Below are 23,477 nucleotides of genomic sequence, written 5' to 3' on the forward strand. Positions count from 1 at the left end.
AGTGAGGTGATATAGCCAGGGAGCAGGTGGAAGCTAATTAAGCTAATTGGGCCAGGCACCAATAATTGGTGCACTGGCCCTTTAAGTCTCAGAGAGCTGTCGCGCGCGCCCTAGAGAGCGGAGCCGCGCGCGCCAGCACATGACAGCCGGGGACCGGGACGGGTAAGTGACTTGGGATGCGATTCGCGAGCGGGCGCGTCCCGCTATGCGAATCGCATCCCCGCCGGCAATGTCTGACCGGGGCGCTGCAGGGAGAGAGACGCCGTGAACGCTCCGGGGAGGAGCAGGGACCCGGAGCGCTCGGCGTAACAGTGTGTTGTCCCACAGTAATAGTACCCACATATATATTGTGCCCCCATATATGACTGTAGGCCACTCTGTGGCCCCATATATAACTGTAGGCCATTCTGTGCCCCCAATATATAACTGTAGGCCCTCTGTGCCCATGTATGTAGTTATATGCCCTCTCTGTCCCCCATATATATAGTTATATGCCTCTCTGTGCCCCCATATGTAGTTGCAGGCCCCTCTGTGCACCCATATGTAGTTGCAGGCCCCTCTGTGCACCCATATGTAGTTGAAGACCCCTCTGTGCTCCCTCCTGGCAGCCTTCCAAAATTTAAGTCAAGAAGACCAGGACATCCCTGTGTTATAATAGAAGGGATGTCCCAGTTATAAAAGGCGATGTGGGTTGCTGAATCTTGGCCCCCCCTAGGGTTGTACTCCCTTGACAGCGGCCCTGCTGAGATTCAGGGCACCTGGCTTTTCATTCAGGGAATGGGCCCTGAATGTTTAAGCCTGGTGATGTCCCTGTCTCCATGCTTATGCCATTGTGTGGAGCTTATAGGGAGGAGGATGGGCTTTGGCTGAAAAGAGGAAAGGTAGACAAGGGGCAACAGTTCAGGAAGGAATTTACAAGGATAAAGCCTCCAAAATGGAAACAGCTATTTCCTTGGACCTTGGTTGGCCTTCCCTGAGAACTACACATCAGAAAGTAATAGTGATCTGCTTGTAACGGTCATACCGTAGATGGCTGGAAAGTGGATCCACTGACCTGTGTGGACAATGGCTGAACTGCCCCAGGGAACGGAGTCTAAGGTGCCACTAGTTTTCACCTGGCACAATTCGTCCACACAGGATGCCCAGATGAACTTGGCATGGAGAAGAAGGGTAGTCAGACATAGCATGGGTTAGATGGCTGGCAGCAAAGATGCGTAGTCAGGACGCAGGCACAAGGTCAGGATGCAGGCGGCAAAGGAGCAAGGTCGCATCACAGGCACAAGGTTAGGAGGCAGGCAGCAAAGGAGCAAAGTCAGATCACAAGCTGGAGGTCAAAAAGCTAATATGGCACAAACTCAGAAACACTTTCTCTAGGGCACTAAGCACAAAGATCCGACAAGGGTTAAAGGAAGTGCGGTGTTAAATAGGGTCAAATTACACAAGCACCAATTGGTGCGCTGGCCCTTTAAATTTTACAGAGCCGGCATGCACGCCATAGGAGGCGGGGGGGGGGGGGGGGGTGCGTGCCAGTGGACACAGGGAGCAGAGGAGGTGAGTGGACGTGCGGATGTGTGTCCCGCCTAGCGATTCCTGGAGCCACCGGGGGCACAATATGGGGAGCGCTCACGGCCAGATGGAACTGCCGGAGCTTTGCCCCTAGCATGCCCAGGACATGAGTGCGGGCGCATTCCGCACAGCGAGTCCCGGGTCGGGCAGGAACAGAGGAGGGGGATCGCTCACGGCCAGGATGGATGGCCGGAACGCTGCCATTAACTAACACTACTTGTATTTACTTTTCATGTTATTTTTTTACTAAATGTTGGTGCCACATTCTTGTTTTCCATATAAACTGTGTATTTTATTTATTTATTTGTAGAACATATAATATTTTCAACTACTATATAAAGACATAATACTGTTGGCTGCTCGGTTCTGTGTCTAGCCTCTGGCATCTGTCAGCCTGTCAGTGTATATGGACTCATAAAATTATATGATATTAATCATTCTGAACATTTTTGGTTCAGATCAAGCCCCTCATAAGCAAGGAGATATATATATATATATATATATATATATATATATATATATATATATATATATATGTAAATATATACGTAATGTCTGACTCCTGCAAAACTCAGCATGCAGTTATATCTAAGGCTGTGTGTAATGACCGACTGGGGGACAGGGAGAGTGAGCACTAAGCTGTCCCTAATGACACTCTCCCTGCCTACTTAGCCAAACACCATAAGCAGGGATTCAACAAATTAGATCCAGTCCCTACCTGTGCTGAAGAGAAATGGCGTAAAAATAAATAAACATAGTCGGTCACAGGACAGAAACCAAAAAACTACCAGACAACCAGATATACCAGACAGGATACAAATACTAACAGAGCAAAATATAGTGTATTAACAAACAGTTCATAAACCAAATATCAGATAAACGGCAGACATGATAAAATGAACAAGACTAGGTATGGAACAGGAATACAGCAGAATCCAGGAAATGCAGGGGATGGATGGAAGAACTGAGAGCTAAAACACAAAACTGATCTGGTAACATAGGACAATGTTCATACTGGGACACAGAACAAACAAACGGGACACTCCAATCCACAAAAGGAGCAGCCATTATGATAAAGCCAAACAGGCTACTGATCAGTGGGCACACTCCACTGTGTGATCAGGATGCTGACCCAGTAGGAAACAGAAATATAATACATGAAACTTCATAAACACGGATACAAGAAAACCAAACTATTCAACATAGAGGAACTCAGGTCAGGATACTAGACAGGATATTACTCATGATACAAAACATGATATATTTCAAAACCAAACTTCACTAAGAGGAGGAACACAGAACAGGATTCTCACAGTTTGAACACTGACAAAGCAGAAAAGACATACATCCAAAAACCGACAAATGTAACAGACTAAAAACTACAATAAACAAGACTATTTAACTATGGCTGAAAACTCAGAAAATGATACAAGATAAATATAAGGTGCATACTTAAGCAGACTTGGAAGTATATTGCAGAAACAGACATCATAGTAGCATTATTGCACTAACTAACCAGTAGTGTTGATCGGCATGGGCCATATTCGAATTCGCAAATATTCGCGAATATATGGACGAATATTCGTCATATTCGCGAATATTCGCATATTCGTAATATTCTCATTTTATTTTCGCATATGCGAATATTCGTGTGTGCGAAAATTTACATATGCAAAAATTTGCATATACAATAAATTAACATAAGCGGAAATTCGCATATGCGAAAATTAGCATATGCAAATTTTCGCAGATACGAAAATTCGCACGCCAGTCTCACACAGTAGTATTAGAGCCTTCTTACACCACATAAACTGGAAGCAGAGAGGGATGATCACTGTGATGTGTACTGTGAAAAAAAAAAAAAAAAAAGTGAATATTCGTAATTACGAATATATAGCGCTATATTCGCGAATATTCGCGAATTCGCGAATATGCGATATTCGCGAATAAAATTCGAATTGCGAATATTCGCGAGCAACACTACTAACCAGCAACCAGAATAATGACTGAGCTGGAGTTATACAGCCACACCCGCCTAGCACATGGGTGAAAGGCTTAACTCCTCCACGCCTGGAAAGGACAGCACAAAAATGCATGAAAAACAAGGTCTGAACAGAGCCTAAAATGCAAAAATCTGCAGTAGATTTCATTGACCTCAATGAGGTCTGCTGTGGATTTTCAGCCACAGGAAAATCTGTATCTGACCTGTATCTGTTTAGCTGACAAAGCCTATGTCTGACTCATGTGTACCTTGCTGTCTTTCCAGTGCATGACTGTCATCATTAAATCTGTACCTACATCAAGGCAGCAATTTATTCTCCTGCTACAAGAGCATCTTCAGCTCTGCTACATCTTTACATTGAGACTGCTTAACTTTTGCTTGGCTTAATCTCCTTCTGCGGACCAGCACCACCTATTGGATCTGCTTTCTGCTACTGACTGTTTAACCCATGCTGAACTGTGCCATATCTTCTGCTATTACCACTAGGCTGCTGACCTAACAGAGTAACAATGTTCATAAGGTTGAAAAAAGACAAGAGTCTGTTGAGTTCAGCTTAATACCCTACTGTGTTGATCCAGAGGAAGGCAAAAAAAAAAAAAAAAACATGAGGTTGAAGCCAATTGCCCCATGACAGAGGAAAAAATCCTTCCCAACCCCAATATAGAGATTAGAAAATATCAATGGATCAATGTTATATTCCCGTAAATCTAGTATCCATAACCTGTTATATTATATTTTTCCAAAAAAACATCCAGACGCTCTTAAACTTGATTATCGAGTCAGATATCACAACATCATGTGGCAGAGAGTTCCATTGTCTCACTTCTCTTATCTGTGATGACGGTGAAACCTTCTTTCCTCTAGACGTAGAGAATGCCCCCTTGTTATAGTTACCCACCTAGGTATAAAAACACCACTAAAAAGATCTCTGTACTGTCCACTTATATATTTGTACATTGTGATTAGAGATGAGCTAATCGAAGTTGACGAACCCGAATTCGTTACGAATTTTATGAAAAATTCGATTTGCTATGAATATCGCCGCAATTCTATCGCACGAATCTCTTCATTAACCCCTTAAGGAACGGGGTTTTTTCCGTTTTTGCATTTTCGTTTTTTGCTCCTTGCCTTTAAAAAATCATAACTCTTTCAATTTTGCACCTAAAAATCCATATGATGGCTTATTTTTTGCGCCACCAATTCTACTTTGTAATGAAGTCAGTCGTTTTGCCCAAAAATCTACGGTGAAACAGAAAAAAAAATCATTGTGCGACAAAATTGAAAAAGAAACGCCATTTTGTAACTTTTGGGGGCTTCCGTTTCTACGTAGTACATTTTTCGGTAAAAATGACACCTTATCTTTATTCTGTAGGTCCATACGATTAAAATGATACCCTACTTATATAGGTTTGATTTTGTCGGACTTCTGGAAAAAATCATAACTACATGCAGGAAAATTAATACGTTTAAAATTGTAATCTTCTGACCCCTATAACTTTATTTTTCCGTGTATGGGGCGGTATGAGGGCTCATTTTTTGCGCCGTGATCTGAGGTTTTAACGGTACCATTTTTGCATTGATAGGACTTATTGATCGCTTTTTATTCATTTTTAAATGATATAAAAAGTGACCAAAAATGCACTATTTTGGAATTTGGAATTTCTTTGCGCGCACACCATTGACCGAGCGGTATAATTAATGATATATTTTTATAATTCGGACATTTCCGCACGCGGTGATACCATATATGTTTATTTTTATTTTTACTTACACTGTGTTTTTTTTTTTATTGGAAAAGGGGGGTGATTCAAACTTTTAATAGGGGAGGAGTTAAATGATCTTTATTCACTTTTTTTTTCACTTTTTTTTTGCAGTGTTATAGGTCCCATTAGAGGCGGGTCCCGGCTTCACTATGATGCGTTATATCAGGAGAGCAGGACCAAGGACGTACCGGTACGTCCTTGGTCCTTAAGGGGTTAAACTCCATTTTACAGCGTTCCAGGCTATTGGAGACCTAAGATGGCGGATCCACATGTGAGTACATGTGCAGTAATTAAGGTAGGCGGGCTGACCCTGAACCACATGTGAGATGCAGCCTATCAGTGTTCACTGACCCCTGTGATGTCACAGCCCCTATATAATCGGCGGCCATATTGCCTCTCTTCATTTCATCTATACACTCAGATAGAGAGGACTGGACTGCGTGTGTGTGAATAGCTCATACCACAGCGTTACACTGCAACTGCTAGTCACATCAGCATTAGGGAAAGGCAGGAGTGCAGAGTGCTGTGCTGTTACTCTGAGAAGAATCATTGATAGCTAAACCTCCTATTCACGTTATTGAGCATTGCAGCAGAGAGGGGCAGATAGCTGTCAGCTGCCTAATACAGATCTCCAAGCTGTCTGAACGTTCTGAAGCATCTTATCTCGTCATTGTTCAGCACAATTGAGTTTATTTTTATTTGCTCCACAAATCTTCTGCTGCTCAGAATTGTGTGACAGAGTGCAATTTAGGGTTTAATCCCTGGATTTTTTTTTTTTTTTGGTGGTACACTGTTGGGTCCTGCTGCTGTTCAGAAATAAGTCATATTAGTGTGGACTTTAGTGCCTTTTTACCATTTTTCACCTGTTACTCTGTCTCTGTGCTAAATTCAGTGTTATACCACACGTTATACACCTGCCGGTGTATTAAAGAAAAAAAAGGTTTTCCTGCGTACAAATACGCTTAACAGTGTGCTCATCATTGCAAAGGGCCTAAATACAAGCAAATAGCGTACCATATACTACCTTTTTTGCGGTCTCTGTGCTAAATTAAGTGTTATACCACACGTTATACACCTGCCGGTGTATTAAAGAAAAAAAAGTTTTTCCTGCGTACAAATACACTTTTTCAGTGGCCTTATCTTTGCAAAGGGCCTACATACAAGCAAATAGCGTACCATATACCACCTTTTTTCTGCCTCTGTGCTAAATTCAGTGTTCTATCACACGTTATACACCTGCCGGTTTATTAAAGAAAAAAAGGTTTTCCTGCGTACAAATACGCTTAACAGTGGCCTTATGATTGCAAAGGGCATAAATACAAGCAAATAGCGTACCATATACTACCTTTTTTTCTGTCTCTGTGCTAAATTAAGTGTTATACCACACGTTATACACCTGCCGGTGTATTAAAGAAAAAAAAAAGTTTTTCCTGCGTACAAATACGCTTAACAGTGCTCTCATCATTGCAAAGGGCATACATACAACCAAGTAGTGTACTATTTAGTACCTGTATTTCTGTCTCGGTGCAAAATTCAGTGCTGTTCCACACATTAGTATAAACTGGCTGGTGTATACAACAAAAAAAAAGAGTTTTTTTCTGCGTATAAATATGCTTAACAGTGCGCTCATCAGTGCAAAGGGCATACATAGAACCAAGTAATGTACTATTTACTACCTGTTATTCTGTCTCTGTGCTAAGTGCTATTCCACACATTAGTATACACCTGCTGGTGTATTAAAAAAAAAAGTGTTTTTTTCTGCGTAGAAATACGCATACCAGTGCGCTCATCATTGCAAAGGGCATACATACAAGAAAGGAGTGTACTATTTAGTAACTGTTATTCTGTCTAGAGCCTATATACTTTGAAAGGACAGCCGTAAGTAATTGCCTGCTGCTGTTCTATACCCTCATAAACGCACTAAGTATGTCAGGCAGGGAAGTGTCAGGACGTGCACAGAGAAGGGGCAGAGGCCTACATACGTCAGGCAGAGTTGGCAGCAGACTTGGGGCGAGTGCCAGCAGGAGTCGCAGCAATAGGCCTGAGCTCCCATTAACACCCAGCGGTCGTGTTGTCGACCCATCTCTCCTCGTCAATTGGTTTGCAAACTCATCCCCATCATCACAAGCGACATCTGACAACCCCGGTCAAGAGTCGGTGGGTTCCTCAAACACAACCCTCAGTTGGCATGGCCCGGAAGCAGTCCCCGTAATCCCATTGCCTTTGTCCTACGCTGTTCCCTCTCCCAAAGAAGTATCTCATGCTTTGGGTATCTCATTATCTCATGCTTCGCGGCAAGCTACCATTCAGGGAGGTAGTGGAACAGGGGTTCCTGGAGACGGCACTATTAGCAGTGAAATAGTGCGGACTGCGGGTGGGAAAATAAACTACTCTGTGGTGTGGTTGTTCTTCATAAAAAATCCGGAGGACCTTAGCGTAGTCACATGCAAAATCTGTCGGCAGAAAGTGAAGCGTGGCCAGGGTCCCAATCTCGGCACCATGGCCCTGCGTCAACACATGATTCGCCACTATAAAGCGGCCTGGGATAACCGTGGCTCAGATGTAGTGGTCCAGCCTGCCGCATCACCCAGTGGCCATCCGCTCCCTCCATCATCCAGCCAAGGCTCCACCACCTCAGCCGAAGGGAGCATTGTGTCAAACCCTCCTTCTTGCGCTCCTGCTTCTTCCGCTCGTAGTCAGCCATTCCGCCAACAATCAATTGGCGAAGCCATGTCCAAGAGACAACAGTATGCGCCCACTCATCCAAAGGTGCAGAAGTTGAATGTGCTCCTGTCCAAGTTGCTGGTGGACTCTGCAGCTTTCAGGGAATTGATGGCTTGTGCCAAGCCGAGGTGGAGAGTCCCAAGCCGTCATTTCTTTGCGAATAAGGCAGTACCAGCCCTGCATAAGTTTGTACAAGAGAAGGTGGGCCAGTCCTTGAGCCTGTCGGTGTGTTCAAAAGTGCACGGCAACGCCGACGTGTGGAGCTGTAACTACGGGCAGGGACAATACATGTATTTTACGGCTCACTGGGTAAATATTGTTCCTGCACAGCCACAACAGCAACTTGGACAGGTCACACCGCTTCCTCCTCCACACTCTCGCTCCCAGGCAGTTGGTCCTTTTACAGTGTGCGCCTCCTCCTCCCCTGTGTCCTCGGCCTCCACTGCACGTCCAAATCTCGGTGGCCCTTCATCGTACCACGTGTGTAGGGCACAGCGGTGTCAAGCCGTCCTTCACATGGTTTGCCTTGGCGAACAGAGTCACACAGGGGAGGAACTGCTGAAGTTCATTAGGGAAGAAATCCGAGTATGGCTTACTCCACAAAATCTGGAAATGGGAACCATGGTGACCGACAATGGGAAGAACATTGTGGCCGTGCTGTGATAAGGAAGTGTGAACCATTCGCCCTGCATGGCACATGTGTTGAATCTGGTTGTCAAGAAGTTCATCAAGTTTTCTCGCCATTTGCAAGACATCCTGACAATGGCAAGGAAACTATGCATGCACTTGTGCCACTCGTACACCGCCAAGCACACTTTGCTTGAGCTGCAGCGTCAGAACAGTATCCTACAACATAGTCTCATTTGTGACGTTGCCACACGTTGGAATTCCACCCTGCATATGTTGGACAGACTATACAAACAAAGAAAAGCCATCACAGATTTTTTGATGATACAAGCAGATAGGAGTATTCCCCCTGTGTAACTTCAATTTGAACGAGTGGCAGCTCATACGTGACACCTGCCGTTTGCTGAGCCCCTTTGAGGAAGCCACATTTTTTGTTAGTCGCTCGAATTACACCTTGAATGACGTAATTCCACTCCTACATTTACTCCAAAAAATTATTGAAAACATGGCTGGTCACGGCAATGGAGACGTTGCGCCTACATCAGAAGGCTGCATGAGTCCTGTGGGGGATGAACTGGAAGAGGATGATGAGGGGCAGAGCGGAGCACAGTTTACGGTGGATGAGATGGCCGGTGTTTCTGGTCATTGGACAGGAGAGGAGGAGCAGGAGCAGCCAGAGGAGCTGGAGGGTTATTACGAGGGAGGCGAGACAGAGGACCCAGACACACCGTGGCAGTATGCAGTGGAGATGGAGGCAGGTAGTCCCAGCAAGTCACTGTCACAAATGGCACGATGCATGCTGAGTTGCTTGCGTGGTGACCCCCGAATTGTCAAAATTCGTCAGCGTGATGACTTCAGGATCTCCACCTTATTAGACCCTCGCTACCGGTCCAGAATGGGGGCCTTTTTTACACCCACTGAGAGGGAGGACAAACTGACCTACTTCTACGTAGTCGGTTGGCCGATGCCTATCGGCCACATGGTCCGTCCACTCGCAGGTCTGACTCGGGGGGCCCTCTGTGCTCACCTTCCACTGCCACGGCTGCTGGGGAGGGGTGGCAGGAGCAGTACCGGCTCAATCAGCAGCAGCCTGAGTCTACAGTCGTTGATGAGTAGCTTCCTTCAGCCGCATAGTGAAGCTACTCATCAGCAGCAGGTGGACATGGTGCAGGACCTTATCCAGCAGGTGGTGGCTTACCTTGACATGACCCTGCCAACAACCATTGAAGATCCACTGGACTTCTGGGCAGCCAAACTCGATTTATGGCAGCAACTAGCGGAGTTTGCCCTGGAAAAGCTGTCCCGCCCGGCCAGTAGCGTGCCATCAGAGCGGGTGTTTAGTGCGGCCGGGGCCATAGTCACCCCCAAGGCGAACTCGTCTGTCCACTAAAAATGTGGAGAGACTGACGTTTGTCAAGATGAATCAGGGATGGATCAGCCATGATTTCCAGCCACCAATGACAGATGGGTCTGAGTAGATTGACCATGCTCCTACAACCAAATGTTCTCTATTGTGGTTGGTTATGAAACCCTCTGGGGCAGACCTGGGCAATGTATGGCCCGCTTGCCACATACGGCCCTTTGATTGGCTCTGACAGGCCTGCGCTTATTGGGGGACAACTATGCTGCCTAATCTGGGGGACAACTATGCTCCTAATCTGGGGGACATCTATGCTTCTTATCTGAGGGACAACTATGCTCCTAATCTGGGGGACAACTAAACTCCTAATCTGGTGGACATCTATGCTGCCTAATCTGGGGGACAAGTATGCACCTAATCTGGGGGACATCTATGCTGCCTACTCTGGGGGACACGTATGCACCTAATGTGGGGGACATCTATGCTGCTTAATCTGGGTGACATCTATGCTGCCTAATCTGGGGGACATCTATGCTGCCTAATCTGGGTGACATCTATGCAGCCTAATCTGGGGGACAAGTATGCTCCTAATCTGGGGGACATCTATGCTGCCTACTCTGGGGGACAAGTATGCTCCTAATCTGGGGGACATCTATGCTGCCTACTCTGGGGGACAAGTATGCTCCTAATCTGGGGGACATCTATGCTGCCTAGTCTGGGGGACATCTATGATGCCTACTCTGGGGGACAAGTATGCTTCTAATCTGGGGGACATCTATGCTGCCTACTCTGGGGGACAAGTATGCTCCTAATCTGGGGGACATCTATGCTGCCTAATCCGGGGGACAACTATGCTCCTAATCTGGGTGACATCTATGCTGCCTAATCTGGGGGACAAGTATGCTCCTAATCTGGGGGACATGTATGCTGCCTACTCTGGGGGACAAGTATGCTCCTAATCTGGGGGACATCTATGCTGCCTACTCTTGGGGACAAGTATGCTCCTAATCTGGGGGACATCTATGCTGCCTAATGTGGGGGACATCTATGCTGCCTACTCTGGGGGACAACTATGCTCCTAATCTGGGGGACATCTATGCTGCCTAATCTGGGGGACAACTATGCTCCTAATCTGGATGACATCTATGCTTCCTAATCTGGGTGACATCTATGCTCCCTAATCTGGAGGACAACTATGCTCCTTATCTGGGGGACAACTATGCTCCTAATCTGGGGGACAACTATGCTCCTAATCTGGGGGACAACTAAGCTCCTAATCTGGTGGACATCTATGCTGCCTAATCTGGGGGACAAGTATGCTCCTAATCTGGGGTACATCTATGCTGCCTACTCTGGGGGACAAGTATGCTCCTAATGTGGGGGACATCTATGCTGCCTAATCTGGGGGACATGTATGCTGCCTAATCTGGGTGACATCTATGCTGCCTAATCTGGGGGACAACTATGCTAATAATATGGGGAAAACTGATGCTTCTGGCCTTGGGCCTATAATTTTTGGAAGTTTAGCAGTAGCTAAATACATGCTTAATGCAAATGTCAACATTGATCTTTAAATGTAAGGGGTTATGAAACCCTCTTGGGTACTGCGAATGACTGCTCCAGACTCATTCTGTGTCTTTCACAAACTACTAGCCTCCCAGGTGCCTCAGGCCTTGGGCCTATAATTTGTAGAAGTTTAGCAGTAGCTAAATACATGCTTAATGCAAATTTCAACAATGATCGTTAAATTCTCGGCGCTCTGCCAGGGCCTTCTCCTACCCCACCTGGGCCGATCCGAGGACCTCACTAACCAACTCACTTACTAATCTAATCGCTTATAGCGACGGGCGGTGTGTACAAAGGGCAGGGACTTAATCAACGCCAGTTTATGACCCTCACTTACTGGTAATTCCTCGTTTTAAGTTTAAATAATTGCAATCCCAGATCCCTATCACGAACTGGTTTCAGCGTGCAACACGCACCTGTCCTTGAAAGATAGAGAGACGCTAATCCGTTCAGTGGAGCGCTAGTGCGGCCCAGGACATCTGAGGCCATAACACACCTGTTATTGCTCGATCTCGCAATTGATCGGGCAAGGTAAGGGGTTATTAAAGCCTCTTGGGTACTGCTAAGGTCTACTCCTTACTGCTCCTGGTGCAATGTATGGGGTAATTAAACACTCTTGGGTAGTGTTATTGTTAAATTTACTGATAATTTTATCAGTAATAAAATAGAATTTTGTAGAATGCTAACCGTTACACAGCGGAACGTTTGTTGAGTGTGAATTTTTAATGAAAAAAAATATAAATATATGGAGAGGGATTAACTCTGCTTAATCATTTTTGGTGATTAGAATCCTTTTGTGATCTGATCTTTTGGAGACAGATGCGCTTACACACATGTAATAATTTTGTTAACCAAATTTCAAACATTGCGTGGTTTATTATTTTTGAGAAGAATGTCTTTTGGTGGTTCACCATCTTGCATTATAGAGTCTTCTGAACTGCTGTATATGTGCTTATTTTTAAAAAAAACAAATATTTTGTCAGACAATTTCAATACAAGTTGGCGTTTTTTTGGGGTGGATTGTGAAGCCCGGGTGTGTACTTGTGCATCAGCCAACTCCAGACTGTGTCTTTATGGGTTCCTGATGCCGTAGAGGTGGGGCCTGGGTCTGGGAATTTAACATTTTTGGATTGCGAGTGCTACCAAAAAAGATGGACACACCCTAATCCGTTCAGTGGAGCGCGCCTGCTGCCCCGGACATCTGAGGGCATAATACAGCTGTTATTGCTCGATCTCAGGAGAAGGGGGGTTCATCATCGGGAGAAGAGAGTTGCAGGTTGCCCTTGAGTCAGCAAGGCGGTAGCACGGTTGGCAGTCAGCATGGTGTGACAGTAGTGGAAATTCTGGAGCCAAACGTGCCCGGGGGAGACCACCTGCTTCGCGGCAGCTTACCTTTCCGGGAGTTAGCGGGTTACCAGCATCGGTCGATGAAAGATAGAGACACGCTAATCCGTTCAGTGGAGCGCGCCTGCGGCCCCGGAAATCTGAGGGCATAACACACCTTGTATTGCTCGATCTCGCAATTGATCGTGCAAAGGTAGGGGGTTATTAAAGCCTCTTGGGTACTGCTGAGGCCTACTCCTGACTGCTCCTGGTGTAATGTATGGGGAAATTAAACACTCTTGGGTAGTGTTTTTTTTTTTAATTTACTGATAATTTTATCGGTAATAAAATAGAATTTTCCAGAACGCTAATCGTTACACAACGGAACACTTGTTGCGTGTGATTTTTTTATGAAAAAATAAAAATAAAATACGGACAGGGATTAACTCTGCTTCATCATTTTGGGCGAAAAAAGTCCTTTGGTGATCTGATGTTTTGGAGACAGATGCGCTTACACACATATAATAATTTTTTTAACCAAATTTCAAACATTGTGTGGTTTATTATTTTTGAGAAGAATGTCTTTGATTGGTCCACCGTCCTGCATTATAGAGTCTTGTGAACTGTTGGATATGCGCTTGTTCTTACACAAAGGTATTTCTTTAAAAAATTTCTAAAATGTTGTTGTTTTTTGGAGGTGATTGTGAAGCACGGGTGTGTACTGGTGCATCAGCCAACTCCAGGCTGTGTCCTTCAGGCAATATATGGGTTCCTGATGCCGTAGAGGTGGGACCTGGGTCTGGAAATTTCTAATTTTTGGATAACGGGTGCTACCTATGAGAAATCTTTGTCAAAAATTTCATAAATTGTGTTGTTTTTTTGGGGGGAGGATTGTGAAGCCCTGGTGTGTAGTGTATTAGTGAATCAGCCAACTCCACGCTGTGCCATTCAGCCACTAAATGGTCTCCTCTTGCTGCCAACATGTCCACGCTGTGTCATTCAGCCACTACATGGTGTCCTCATGCTGCCAACACCTCCACGCTGTGCCATTCAGCCACTATATGGTGTCCTCATGCTGCCAACACCTCCACGCTATGTCATTCAGTCACTATATGGTCTCCTGACACTGATGCCACCACCAGGCTCTGTCATTGTGCTGCGGTGCGGCAGTGATTCTAAGAGCGAATCCGGTAATCTGCATGCTATTCTGAATAACAGTATTATTTCACTACCCAGCACACTCCATATGCGTTTTAGGACACCGAAAAGTGTTCTATACCCCTATAGAGGCTGTATGTAGGCTAGAAATAGCCTTTTTTAATATCGATTTGCCGCAAACAAATTTTTTCAAATTTTTCGGGAAAATTCGGCCGAATCGGCCGAATCAAATTTTTTAAAAGTTCGCTCATCTCCAATTGTGATCATTTAGCCCCTAAGACTTCTTTTCTCTAAACTAAATAACCCCAAGCTTGATAAACTGTCTTGGTCCTGTAACCCTCCCATACCATCAATTATCTTTGTTGCCCTCCTCTGCACCCTCTCCAGTTCAGCCATGTCCTTCTTATATACAGGTGCCCAGAATTGGACACAATACTCCATATGTGGTCTCACTATTGATTTATAGAGCGGCAAAACTATGTTCTTATCACGAGCCTCTATGCCTCTCTTGATACATCCCATAACTTTGTTAGCCTTGGCAGCCGCTGCCTGGCATTGATCACTTAAGTAGAGTTTACTGTCTACCAGTACCCCCAAGTCTTTTTCGTTAGAAGTTCTACCTAATGTCTTATTATTTAGCACATAATTGTACATTTTGTTTTTATGGCCCAAGTACATAACCTGGAGGGGCAAGCTGTGCATAACTAGCTTGCCCCCTGACTGGTGAGCAGTTAAGTTGTTAAGAAATAATACAGGCAAGGTTTTTAGCCCCTCCCCCGCCTGTAAAACTTGTGTGTAACTGTAGTGGCATGTCCCATGGGTGGGGGGGGGGAGGAGTGCACCAATCAGGGGTTTAACCCCTTAAGGACTCAGGGTTTTTCCGTTTTTGCACTTTCGTTTTTTCCTCCTTACCTTTTAAAAATTATAACCCTTTCAATTTTCCACCTAAAAATCCATATTATGGCTTATTTTTTGCGTTGCCAATTCTACTGCCAATTCTCTACTGCCAATTCTATATCCGCTGGGTCCCGGTTGCTCTAAGCCACCAGGACCCATGCTAATGCCGGACATCGCCGATCGGGCAGATGTCCTGCATTACCTCTTTAGATGCGGCGATCAAAGTTGATCGCCGCGTCTGAAAGGGAAGTTACAAGCATCCCGGTTGTTCAGTCGGGCTGATCGGGACCATCGCGATAAAATTGTGATGTCCAAATCAGCTGGGACGCAGCAGGAGGGTCACTAACCTGCCTCCTGCGCGTTCACTCGTTGATTGATTGCTCCAAGCCTGAATTTCAGGCTTGAGCAATCAATCCTTGATAGCACTGATCGATGCCATGTTAATACATAGCAAGGGGTCAGTGTCAGGATCTGTGTGTGCAGTGTTATAGCTCTTATGGGAGCTATAGTATTGCAACAAAAAAAAAAAGTTAAGTCATTTAACCCTTTAAATAATAAACGTTTGGTTCACCCCCTTTTTTCCCCGACCATACAAAAAAAAAAAAAAAAAACATAATACTGTATATTACAAACATACACATCTGTGGTATCGCCGCGTGCGTACGTGTCCGAAGCATAAAAATATATCGTCATTTGAAGCGCTCCGTCTATGGCGTACGTGCAAAAAAATAAAAAATAAAAAACAATAAATTAAATAAATAATAAAATGTAATAAATACGTAAAATACATAAATAAATAATATTATTAATAGTTGAATAATTAAATTTCACCGTCCAAATTAGTGTATTTTGATCACTTTTTCTACCGTATATATGAATAAACAGCGATACCAAAATCCGCTCAAAACGACAAGGGTACTGCGGACAACTTCAGATCACGGCGCAAACTATTTGAGCCCTCATACTGTCCCCATTCATTTACCCAGCTCCTCACCCCACCACACCAGCACCCCCCTCCCCCCTTATTTCCCCCTGCCCACTGCTGCCGTGGCTGCTGCTGCCGCCCCCCCCCTTTCCTCATGCTTTTCCGGTGCTCCCCATGGTTCTTGCTGCATGAGGTTACGCAAATGACTTTTTCTGGTTGTCGTCCTATTGTTGACTGGGCGGCGGTAGGGCCCCCCCTTTTTTTTTTTTTTTGCTCCCCGCCCCCGATTATTCAATTTCAGGTTTTTTGCCTGTTTTGTTTTTTTGTTTTTCTTTGATAGGATGGGTTGTTGTGAGTTCGGGATTCGCTCTCTTTTGTGTCGGGCCGGCGGAGGTGGCTGGGTTTCCGGAATGGGTGGTGCAGCGCGTGGGGCGCTGGCGATCTGCATGTTGTGTTGCTATTTTCGCCCAGTTTGTGTTTCCCATATGTTTTTTTGTTTTGCGAGCGGCTTTCCGCAAGGTGGTACGAGTGCTGCGGCACTCTTCAGTGTATGGGTGGGGGCTGAGAGTGGAGTTCACACGAGAGTTAAAAAAAAAAAAAAAAAAGATCCTGGCGGCAGGTACCTCAGATGGAAATGTGTTGGGCGAATTTCCTGGAGAGGAAATGTGTTGGGCGGATTTCCTGGAGAGGAAATGTGTTGGGCGGATTTCCTGGAGAGGAAATGTGTTAGGCGGATTTCCTGAAGAGGAAATGTGTTGGACGGATTTCCTGGAGAGGACATGTGTTAGGTGTGTCCGGGGGGCTGAGGTGGCCCCAGGTGTTGGCTATCCAGTATCTCTTGGGTGGGGGTCGGAGCCCAGTGTAGGGCTAACTGGTCTCCTCCATGGCGGTAAGAAGACGGTGAAAGCGGGGTCAACCTGGGGTAGACCTCCACACAGGACCATGTGGCAGCACCTCTCGGGTTGGTAAGAAGCCAATCTGTGTCTTTGTTACAGTTAAATTGTTATTTATATAAGTAATTTTATAAATAAAGCTGTGGTCGATTCCCACCCTCGGAAAAGTTAAATTGTTGTTGTGTCAGTTATTATTTAATTATTTATTGTAGTAAGGGGGAGGGGTAGTTATAGCCTGCTAGGAGTTAATTGGGTCTCAACAGTCTGGAGGGGCAAGCTGTGCATAACTAGCTTGCCCTCTGACTGGTGAGCAGTTAAGGGGTTAAGAAATAATACAGGCAAGGTTTTTAGCTCCTCCCCCGCCTGTAAAACTTGTTGGTAACTGTAGTGGCATGTCCCATGGGTGGGGGGGAAGGAGTGCACCAATCAGGGGTTTAATAGTTTCCCGGGCTTTCAGGGGCCCTCCCCTGGGTATTTATAGCTGTGGTGCCTCCCTTCCAACCTCAATCTGCCTAGGACCCGGAGTTTTGTCCTCCCTCCCTTTTTTGTATCTCTGTTTATTGTAAGTCACAGCTTGGCGGTAAGAAGACGGTGAAAGCGGGGTAAGCCCGGGGTAGAGCTCCACACAGGACAGTGTGGCAGCACCTCTCGGGTTGGTAAGAAGCCAATCGGTGTCTTTGTTACAGTTAAATTGTTATTTATATTGTTATATATATATATATATATATATATATATATATATATAAGTAATTTTATAAATAAAGCTGTGGACGATTCCCACCCACGGAAATGTTAAATTGTTGTTGTGTCAGTTATTATTTAATTATTTATTGTAGTAAGGGGGAGGGGTAGTTATAACCTGCTAGGAGGTAATTGGGTCTCAACAGTCTTACATTTCTCCACATTAAACTTAATTTGCTATGTCTGTGCCCAAGCCTCCAGCTTCCCCAAAATCTTCTGTAATATTATGTTATCATCCTCTATGGTGATCAATCTACCCAGGTGTCATCTGCACATATAGAAATTCTACTTTGTAATCCCTCTACAAGGTCATTAATAAACATATTGACACCTGATGCACTCACCTCACCTCCGCCTGTATCCCTGGTGCCTGGAATCGGGGCTGTCTGGCCTGAACCGATACATAGACCACTCTTGTTGCAGCAACTTAATATCCCCCAGCATAAGTCTAGTTTCCCAGCCTGAAGTGGGATAAAGGGTGAAAACTTAGGGGATGTTTAGACTCTGAACTCAAGTTTGGCCCAAAGTCTAACCAGTGAGGTAATACAGCGGGTTCCAAGCCACTGGTGTGTTACACAAAGATAGCTGTCAATCTATGACTAGGATCAATATATGACTAGCCAAGAATGAGTAGGGATTTACATGAGTAAAACTTTTCTTACAAAACTTTACATCAATCTGTCCAACTCTTCCTTTTCTGTAAAATAATAACTGCATATTAGACAGTATTTTCAATGAGACGGGTTCCCTTTAAAGGTCCCTACCCTTTCTATCCAAAATTATTTGTGCATATTTTGATTATTGTATTTTTGGAAATATGTTTAATAAAACATGCCTAAAGGAGTACTACGGTACTTAAAGGGGTTATCCACCATAAGGTGATTTTAGTACGTACCTGGCAGGCAGTGGACATGCTTAGGAAGGATCTCCGCTTGTCTTGGGGGCTAAATGGCTGGCTGTGGCTCGCTTTTTGTGAACTTGTATTTCTTGTTTGATTCTTGTTCTTTTTTTTTACTACAAATCCCATAATTCCGTTTTACTCCCTTCCACATATCAGCCACCCCACCCATTGAAACATAAATGAGCTGCATCCATTCAAAAGACCTGTGGTTTTCAATCAGGGTGCCTACAGCTGTTGCATTAGTTGCAGATTGATCCCTCTCCCACCAAGCGATCCCTCCACCCATTGAAGCAGACAGGCTCCCTGTCTTCAGCTGGCTAGTGAGTCAGGTTTCGGACGAATTGCAAGCTGGGAAATATCTGAGACAACAGTCACTTTGTATGCTGATAAAAATAAATATTGGGGTTAAAATCACAGAAGAATTGTGAGAAAACTGTCACACACAGGTACAGACACTATATTATGAACTACAGTAACTTTACAGCCCCTGTAGCATAATCAAATAAAAAAAAATCCTGAAATACCCCTTTAACTTCTTATCCCCTATCCACAAAATAGGGGATAAGTGTCTAATCACGGGGGGCAACCGCAGGAACCTTCCACAATCTTCTGCTCGGCACCCCATTTTTTTGAAGATTTTTGTTCAGAACACTGGCTCTTCTAATACATGGAGCTGCATGTGTCAACATGCCCCCTCCATGCACTTTTTATGGGAGAGCCAGAGATACACGAGCAGTGTTCTTGTGTACCTCCGGCTCTTTCCAATAGAGATTCATGGAGGGGTGTGTCAACTATCACTCTATGCACAGAACTGTGATCCCACTGTACATGAGGAGAGCCAGAGCACCGAGCAGGAGATCATGGGGATTTCAGTGCTCGGACCCCCACGTGATCAGACACCTTTTTCCTATCCTGTGGATAGAGCATAACAAGTTAAGTACTGGAGTTCCCCTTTAAGACGTATAAAATAATAGCACTCAATAAGGAGACAGCATGACAGCTCCTTGGTGTTGCAGAATTATTTATAATAATTTTAATGGAAAAAGACAATGTTCTGTTATGCAACATTGAACTTTTTATGAAAGAAAAAGAGACTACATCCTACAGCTTAGCCATGTCAGAAGACTGCCTTATATGCCATAAAATTAGGGGTTTAATCTTCATTCACTGAAGCACAGACATATAAATCGTTTTCCCAGGAAGTTCTAGAAAGCACAAACTAAATCCTTCATTTATTTTGTACAAAAACATTCTGTGAATTTAATTTGCTGTTTGAGTGGAAAGCTTTGCATATCTGGTCTTATTCTAACCTTACCAGCTCTCTGCATATTTATTCTAATTATTCTCAAGGTTTTGTAAGGTCTTTTATGTGTTAGACTAAAGGTCCCAGTTTGTGGAGTTCTCATTTTATTATTAGACAAAAATAGTTGATGCTAGGCAGGATGACATTAAACAATAAAAAAAATCTGCAAGAACAATGCGCGGAGATAATCCTGTACAAGGTGAATGGATCTGTACAGGGTAAAGCTTTAATCATTTACATTTTCTTAATTTTCTGTCTTCTGTACAATGTTTTACTAAGTTACAGAATTAATGGTACAACTTATAACCTCAACCAACAGCTAACTCCAAATGCTATCAACACAATTGTATGCAAGCTAAATATCACTGAACAAGCCTTGTGTAAAGGTGACTTTAAAGTTATTACATTATATAAAATCAGAAACGGCTGATCTGAGAGAATTGTTCAGTGGTTGGCTGAGCAGACGTTCTCTGCATTTCTATACAGGGATCAGGAAGTAGTGAGAAGATCTGGCTACATCAGGGCATTCTTGTTTTTATTCATTTTTACCTGCCATTGCCCTGGGAACGATGACATATACAGTATCTACCGTGAGTCCACCCCTCACAGTATACACAGTATCTCCCATAAGTAAGTCCACCCCTCACATTATATACAGTATCTGCCAATAGTGAGTCCACACCTCACATTATATATACAGTATTTCCCATAAGTGAGTCCACCCCTCACATTATACATACAGTATCTCCCATAAGTGATTCCACCCCTCACATTATATATACAGTATTTCCCATAAGTGAGTCCACCCCTCACATTATATACAGTATCTGCCAATAGTGAGTCCACCCCTCACATTATACACAGTATCTTCCATAAGTGAGTCCATCCCTCACATTATATATACAGTATCTCCCATAAATGAGTCCACCCCTCACATTATATATACAGCATCTCCCATAAGTGAGTCCACCCCTCACATTATATATACAGTATCTCCCATAAGTGAGTCTACCCCTCACATTATATACAGTATCTCCCATAAGTGAGTCCACCCCTCACATTATATACAATATCTCCCATAAGTGAGTCCATCCCTCACATTATATATATACAGTATCTCCCATAAGTGAGTCCACCCCTCACATTATATATATATATATATATATATATATATATATATATATATATATATATATATATTTATATATATATAGAATAAAGAATAGCCGCAGCACTACTCAGCCCAGTCCGTTAGTGGTGCCAGCACTCCAACCTGATCAGGGTTCTTGAAATATAGAAATCCAACAAGCGCAGCACTCAAATAAATTACCCAGTCCTAGTGCAACATTACAAATCACGTGATTCACAAGAATCAATTAATAAATAAGCAAAAAAATATAAATAACAAGTGAAATACATAACATTCCGTGCTTTCCATAAAATATAAAGTGCATGATATAGTGCATTATTGTGCATTTTTGTGTAAGTTTAAAAACAATGCTTGAAAAGCACCATTTCTGGCATAAACTTCTATCTAAGATCTAATTATTAAACGCTTTCATCTATACATAATTATATATTAACATTAACACAAGACCGGGGAGATATTACTCACACGCTCTGTCAATGGCGGCGATAGCATGGGTCAAAATGCACTGCACATGCGTGTATTAGTGAAAGAGACTCCTGGGATATGGTCACATGATCAGGCTGCTCACGTGATCCATCACCATGTCAACGCCTCCAGTATCTGGTGACGAGAGCAGGGAAGGAGACCGCGGCGTTCCGGTCACGTGACACATTCCTAATCACATGACTACATCCACCTAGATGAATGCGTGCATGTGTACCCGGAGCTAGTGTTTCCTGGTAACAGCCAGCTGTATACCAGCCGTCATCTGGCTTATTTAAAAGAATAGAGTTCAATACCTATATGGGTAGGGAGCCAGGATCAGGGAAGAAAACTCACTAAATAAACTTATAGCAGTGTCAAAACAATAAAAGCTATTAAATACCTAGAGAGAAATTGCTTATAAAAAAATATAAGATAAAATAAAATAAAAAAGATCAGAAGAGAGAAAAGACAATCAATAAAAAATACACAAAATAAAAATAAATTAATTAATAAAAATAAAAATTAAATGGAATTGTTTCAAGATTAGCTTCCGCTTAGCAAGGCCGGCATGCCCTGTTTTTTCTCATTTAGCTATTCCCCGTACTACTGGGTGACAACAGTTCACTACCATCCCCTAGGGGTTAGGGAGGAACAGTGTCAAAGAGGATCAGGGAGGAAAAAGGTCTCTTAGGTCCCATGCCATCCCCGATCTACCCACACCCAGCTCTATTACGGGGGCGCCTGCTTTTTCAGCGGCGCTAGCCTTGAGGTATAATCTATTTCTAATGTCAAATAAACCAAACACCAAAAGTAAATAAATAAGAAATAAAATATAAAATCAAAAATAATGTAAATAATAACAAATTATAAAAAAAGAAAGAAAAATTTTTTTTTTGAAAAAAGAAAATACATTTTGGGAAGAAACGAAAGAAAAAAAATGAGAAAAATAATAATAAAATAATAGAAAAATATATATGAAATGTGTAAAAATGAAAAAAAAAATGTAAAAAAAGAGAGAAAAAAGAAAAAAAGAAAAGAAAGTTTTTGATATAATAAAGTAAAAATACCCATGACTCCCAGGTCCCTCCCAGGATTGAACGCTATTCATAAGTGCAAATATTATATTATTTTACAAAATAATTACAGAAAAATGTTTTTATTTTTTATTTCCTAGCGCAACAAAAAAACAAGTCTAAAAAAACGTGAATATCATAACAGAGTGGTGTGATATATCATCCTTCAGCCTTATCTTCATGTTCCATCATCTATAAAAAATAGAAATGGAGAAGTATTAATTCATCACAAATACATATATCAAAAATCTTTATAAAGAGTAGAAATAAACAACCATGTGTATCAAACTATTTTGCTGACTATAGAGATGAGCAGACATTGAGTTTATACCTACAGGAGAAGAACTGTTCCCCCATTTATATCATGTTGAATTCTACATTTAGTCCTTCCGGGCGAAGGGTGCTCAGTTCATGTATACACCACAGCTCTCGTTTCCTGAGGAGTGCCAATCTGTCCCCTCCTCTAGCTGTGATGGATACATGATCTATGGCCATATATCTAATGTCCTTTTCTGTGTGATGCATCTCCGCACAGTGTTTGGACACGGGCCAATCAAGTTTGCCCCTCCTCCCACTGCACCTATGGTTATTGATTCTAGTTTTTAAACTCCAAGTGGTTTGGCCCACGTAGAGTTTTTTGCATGGGCACATAAAGACATAGATAACCCATGTGGAATCACATGTCAAAAAATGTTTTACATAATATTTTTTCTGAGTCACTGGGTGGATAAAGAATGTACCTTTTATCATTAGGGAGCAATTGATGCATGAGAGGCAAGGGAAGGACCCCATCCTGCGTGCCGCCAGAAATGTTTGACCCTCCCTCCGTGCCGTTTTAACCTCTGCATGAACCAACCGGTCCCCCAAATTTTTAGCTCGCCTGTAGGACATAAGACGGTTTACTCTAAACTCTTCAATCATGGGAAAACTATTTTTTAAAATAGACCAATGTCTGTTCAAGATATTTGCTATCTTATTGCTTTGTTGGTTATATACAGAAGTAAAGGGAATTCTGTTGTGGGCCTTTCTAGCTTTTTTCA

The sequence above is a fragment of the Hyla sarda genome, chromosome 6 (assembly GCF_029499605.1).
Source record: "Hyla sarda isolate aHylSar1 chromosome 6, aHylSar1.hap1, whole genome shotgun sequence".
Taxonomy (NCBI): domain Eukaryota; kingdom Metazoa; phylum Chordata; class Amphibia; order Anura; family Hylidae; genus Hyla; species Hyla sarda.